General features: G+C 40.8%; 1 long non-coding RNA gene across 22 annotated transcripts in view; it reads left to right on the forward strand.

The window, feature by feature from the left end:
• LOC133109589 (uncharacterized) overlaps window positions 1-6,092 on the forward strand; it is a 187,890-nt gene that overhangs the window by 142,840 nt on the left and 38,958 nt on the right. Inside the window, exon 13 of one of the 22 annotated variants that reach the window (XR_009704755.1) lies at window positions 926-4,427. The exons of the other annotated variants lie outside the window; for them this stretch is intronic. This is a non-coding gene — a long non-coding RNA (uncharacterized LOC133109589). Of the gene's footprint in view, window positions 1-925; window positions 4,428-6,092 lie in introns of those variants that run through there. 22 annotated transcript variants of the gene reach the window in all.

Here is a 6,092-nt window from a genome sequence, read left to right on the forward strand (position 1 = left end):
CTTTCTGATATTTAGATGGGTGGGTTGAGTCGGTTTTTTTTAAATTGTGTTGATGTTGGTATTATGTAAGAATTTATCACTCGTGCATAATCTGCAGTATTGGATTCTACAGTAAAGCCCAGCTCCCAATCCCTTATAGTACGCTGTGCCCTTTTTCCACTATCTCCTCTATGGTACTCTTTGAGCTGTTCCAATTGGAAAATCGGTGATGGCATATACGATAATTTGGATTTCTCTGCAGATAGATCAGTCAGTAGGTCCTTTCTCTTGGTCATCCAAAAAGATGCCATTGTAGGCTAGCTGAAAACAAGCTATCTGGTGATTGAAAATGTCGGGAGCTCAGTTAAAGAAAGACATTAAAAACATTCAATCTGCCAGGCACAGATGTATTGGCCAACCAGTTGCAGCTGCTGAGGTGAAAATTGAGGTGGCAGAAAAAAACAACAACTTCCCCTTAAGCTGACTAGTTGTCTCAACCCGTTTTCATCATTTTCAGCAATTCATTCACTACATATTCAATAACATCAGATATAGGCAGTTGCTCTTAATTTGACTATTAGGCAAGTGATAAAATGACTTTCATTTGTACTGCAATGGGACATGTCTTTTTACTGTGGGAGGAAACCAGAGTACCCAGAATGAACCCACACAGACGTGTTACCTTCTTGCTAAGAAGTGACTTGTACACACTCACCAAGCACTTTATTAGGTATTTATTAGACTTATTATTATTATTTTTTACTAACTTCTGCTGCTGTAGCCTATCCACTTTCAAGTTTGATGCGATTTGTGTTCTGAGATGCTCTTCTGCATACCACTGTTGTAATGTGTGGTTATTTGTGTTGCGGTCAGCATCCTGTCAGCTTTGACCAGTTTGGCCCTTCTCCTCAGACCTCTCTCATTAACAAGGTGTTTCTGTTTGCAGAGCTGCTGCTCACTGGATTTCTTTTTGTTTTTTTGCACCATTCTTTGCAAACTCTAGAAATGACTGTACTGCTCATGTTGAGTTGGTCCCAAGCAAGACCACAAAACAAACCAAAGAAAATCCTCTGTTTTCTAAAACGGACGAGAATATCGCTGCAATAAGAGAGCTGACTGGTCATGTGGCATCTTTAGTGTCTAACAGGAGAGAATGAATGCAGAACAAGTCAGATCAAAACCTGAAACTACAGACCTTAGGAGGGTAAAAAGGCAACGTATTGACTGTCAGCATGGTAATACCCAGAACTGTAACCACTGTTTCAAGTGTGGCAATGATAGGCACCGGGCTGAGTGGAAAATGCAGGGAGACCATCAGCGCAGGTCATGATTATGGGACCAGCCATGACCTCTTCAGCAGTAGTGTCCCACAAGGATGTGAGTGAGGAGCACAGTTCCCCTGATATCCCTGAAAGCCGCAGTCCAGCACAGGTACCCATTCTGAGTGAGGAATGGAAGTCAAAGTACCTGCCTCGTATACCTCTTAAGCCTATCAGTGACATTATACAAGATGATGAACAGTTGACTTTGAGAGCGGCCAGTGGCACAGAAATTCCCTTGATAGACCCAAAGACTAAAAGGGCTGATTGATTGGATTTCAGCCATCTGGCCATCTGGCAGTCCAATAATTAATTGGGGAGCCAGAGAGTAGAACAAAGGTGCAAGTAACACCAACTGTTACAAGCTCAGCGTCAGGATAACACCATAGCTAGGCTGTTACAACTTAAGCAGACTGGTGAGAAACCAGACCGAAAAACAATGAGTCAGGAAACTGCAAAAATGAAACCGCTGTTACCCGAGTGGAACAAGCTTCATATATCTCAGGAGGGTCTGCTTAATCGGAAAACAGCCACTGGCACCCAGATAGTGCTGCCCGAACAGTACAAGGAACTTGTTTACAAGCATCTTCATTCGGAAATGGGACACTTAGGGGTGGACTGCAGAGACATTGAACATTTCATAACCAAAGTCTGTTTGCTTCAAAATTGGGATTTCCTCACAAAATTCACTATGATCAAGGAAAATAATTTGAGAACCAGTTGTTCAGAAATTAGCCAAAGTACACAGGAATGGGAAATTCCAAAACGACTCCCTACCACCCACAGGGAAATCCTGCAGAGAGGTTTAATAGGACCCTGTTGTCAACATTGAAAATGCTAGAATGAGAAAAGAAAACAAATTGGAGTGAATATTTGAGCACAGTCATTCATGCCTACAGTTGCACAACAAGCGACGCCACTGGTTTTTTGCCAATGCACCTTTTTATCTGTGATTTGGAAGTGCACCTCGCTTACCAATTGATGTAATTTTTGCTCTAAAGAAAGAGGAGGCAAAAACACACCAGGTGTATGCCAAGAGGTGGCAGCAACAGATGAGGGAGGCATATGACATTGCATCCAGGTCGATCCAGAAATCCGCGGCAAGAGCTAAAGCATATTATGACCACAAAAGACCAAGTCCTGTCCTTACGGCTGGTGACAGGGTCCAGGTGAGGAATATGTCAGAGGACCTGGGAAATTGTGTTCCTACTGGGAAGAAAAGGTATACATTGTCGTGACGCAAAAAGGGGAGGATAGCCCAGTTTAGGAGGTAAAACCAGAGTGTGGCCCGGGCAAGTAGAATTCTTCACCGCAATATGTTGACGCCGTGTAATTTCTTAACGCTGGAAGAATCGGCTCCTGTTTACCCCCCAAAGCGAAGGAATTGGCAAAGGCGGGCGGCCCACCAGAGAGCTTGTAGCAGTGGAGACATCAGAGACAGGAAGCTCCGGTGAGGGGGAGGACTATTATTAATCTCACAGGCTCAGACACCATCCAAGGGAAATGGGTTGGAGGTCAGTACCAAGTGTTACTAAAAAAAACTGGAAACCAACCCACACTAGATTCTGATGTAGATGAATTCCAACGTAAGAGTGCAGTTAGAACGTCTGCGGTGGAGGAACCTGCACAACAAGAGACTGTGAAACTGTTGGATACCGCTGATTCCAGTGACCAGGATGTTAGTCAAGTCCCAGCACAGGAGGAAACACAGGTGCGAAGGTCTCAAAGAGAGAGGAGACCAAGAGAGAATTATCTGTATTCACACTAATTTGAAAACCAGAACTGGATTTCAAATGTAGGACATTACTTCATGTGAGAAAGTCCCGACATTTCCTTACTATTTAAGCTGGGCCAAATCCATGTTGTTAAAGGGTCCTGGCACCAGGAAGGAGCCCGGTTTAGCTGAGGAGAAGCCGTGAAATGTCACTGGTGTACTGTTGCAGGACTGTTGCATGTCTTAGATGTTTACCATGAAATAAAACTGGGTGCAGGTTCCATCAACAAATTTCCAGAGTGTCAACACCTCAAAGCACTAAAGAGTTGAGCTGACACAAGCACAACCAACATGTGCTTCATTCACCCTTCAAAATGCAACCCATGAAAAATCAAGATGGAAAAATGGGTTATAATTATTTATGTTTTTAAACCCAACTTTAACTGATGTTTTATCATGCACCAAATTTGTGATATGTTTAATCACATGTGATTAAACATGTTCATGTGGTTCATCATATAACATTTTCTCACGTTGGACAAACAGGACAGTCTTTCTTCTCTATCTTGTTCATCACCTTTCTCAAAAACCAGCAAAACATCTCAAAACATCTGTCACACATGTTCCCCTCATCCTCATCTTCGCCAGACAAACACTCTGTGAGGTATTTATTTGACTTATTTTTTACACTTTGTCTTCTGCTGCTGTAACCAAAGGTTTGACGTTTGTGTTGCTCTTCTGCATACCACTGTTGTAATATGTGGTTATTTGCATTACTGTCACCTTCCTGGCAGCTTAGACCAGTCTGGCTCTTCTCTTCTGACCTCTCTCATTGCCCACAGGTCTGCTGCTCAATGGATGTTTTTTTGTTTTTCGCACCATTTTCTGCAAACTCTAGAGATTGTTGAGTGTATGAATCCCAGGAATTTCTGAGATACTCAAACCACCCTGTCTGCCACCAACAGTCAATCCATGGTGATAGTCACTTAGATCACATTTCTTCCACATTCTGACATTTGCTCTAAGAAACAGCGGAACCTCTTGACCATGTCTGTCAATTTAGTTGCTGCCACATGATTGGCTGATTAAGCATTTGGATTGTTCAAGTTACATTATGCCATTTTTCTCATTACAGATGGGTGAACTAAATACCGTACCCAGTGTTTGTAAATCGACCAGCTCGCAAGACGCTAGATGTCGGCTGGAAAATAGAGCCCTTAGTCTAACTTTGAGCAGATATCAGACAATAAAACCAAATGTAAACTTTGCAAACATGCTCCAACAGCGCTGAAATTATGTAAAATCATGTAAAAATATAACAACAGTTGACTGACAGATGTGTAGCAGCCTTGCTATGTCACAGTATTTGTAAATGACTGCAATAATAATAAAACATTGTAATTAGAAACATTTTATCCACATGCCTTTGTGTTTTTCCAGACGGATGTAGATTTTGATCTTACCAAAGGACAAATTCAGATAAAAAAGATAAATGGCAAAATGTTTGTGGAAGTGTTAGTGAGCACAGCTAATATTCAAATCTGATCTTACGCATGTTTTGTGAACGAGACCCATTGTCCTTAACAGCAGTTATTGAGTTCGGTAACCATCCTTTGACTTTGTGAAAGGCAAATTTAAGTTTCAAAAGTACAGTATGCCCTTATACTTTTATATTTTCCAAATAATTTAGCCAGCATGGATCCAGCAGTGACCTATTTTGATACATACTTATTTTGTCATGATACAAAGATCTCTATTCCCTTTGAGATATGATATGGTCAAAAATAGATTGGAAACTAACATTCAGAAGTGGTTACACACGTTTAATAAAACTGGTGCACTTGATCCATAGGGTGGGTCTATGAAGATGAAATGCTGATGCAGCTGCTCACTCAGAGCTTTTCTGTTTGTCAGGGTGTGCTCGGACATTTACTGCAGAGTTGGGTTTGATGTGCCTTCAATAGTCAACTCCAGTGCTCTTCTAGCTCGTATTGTAGTACAGCTCTCCTTCAAAGATGTATTGAAGATTTATTCAAAAGTAAGTAAATCTTTACTTGAAACAGCCAATTTTTTAATAATAATAAGTAATTGTGATGCTTGAACATGACATCCAGCGGCTGATTTTTAGATTAAATCTGAGTTTTTGATCTCTTGTGGAAATTGAAAATATATATATATATTGTGTGTGTGTATGTGTGTGTGTGTGTGTGTGTGTGTGTGTGTGTGTGTGTGTGAGAGAGAGTAAGGAATAAACTGGGGTGAGCCCTGTGGTTCTCATCATATGCACACATCTGGGATGAAGTTCCCATCCCAACCAGAAGTCTGATTGTACTGTATTTGCTTATCAATAGACCAGAAATTAAATGTCTGTAGTCTCACAAATCATGTGCCATGCACATTTGTTGTAAAATTTGGAACTGTGTTTGAATAAGTAGGAAGAAGAGCTCTGATGATTTACTTGGTATAATAATGTTACAGTATATACACACGGTTATTTGACCACAGTCGAGTATTCATCGAACCCATGATATAAGCAAAGGTAAATGCACAGCGATGCAGTAACTTGCCCCAAAGGGGTGATTCTTCCCGAGGGGAACAGGAGGGTGCTTATTGAAGCGCCTCACTCGCTGTACTTGCTTGCTTACAAACATGTCTACTTGCCAACAAAATTAACTATCTGCCACAAAATCATATATATATCTATGCAATAGGATTCCCTGGTGGAGCAGCCTTTTGGAACCTTTGCTTCTGAGAGTGCAGTATATCATTTTAGGAATATAATTCCATTGAGAATCCATAGCAATTTTAGTTTTTTTCTGTAAAAGTATTTCATTTGAAATTTGTAATCAGATTTGCAGTGGTATGATATTGAAGTTAACAAACATTTTAAGTGGGTATTCAGAATGTGATTATTGAGGTCAATTAGGGCTAGGTGATTTTGGTCTTTCAGTCATTTACTCCTTTAGTATACCATTCGTGCCGGTACTGTCATAGAATAAAAGCATACCACAGATGGCTATAAAATTGCTATGACATGTGAGCTGACTAAATTAAGTATTTAGCTTTTCCTGTTGTGTTCT

The sequence above is a fragment of the Conger conger genome, chromosome 14 (assembly GCF_963514075.1).
Source record: "Conger conger chromosome 14, fConCon1.1, whole genome shotgun sequence".
Taxonomy (NCBI): Eukaryota; Metazoa; Chordata; class Actinopteri; order Anguilliformes; family Congridae; genus Conger; species Conger conger.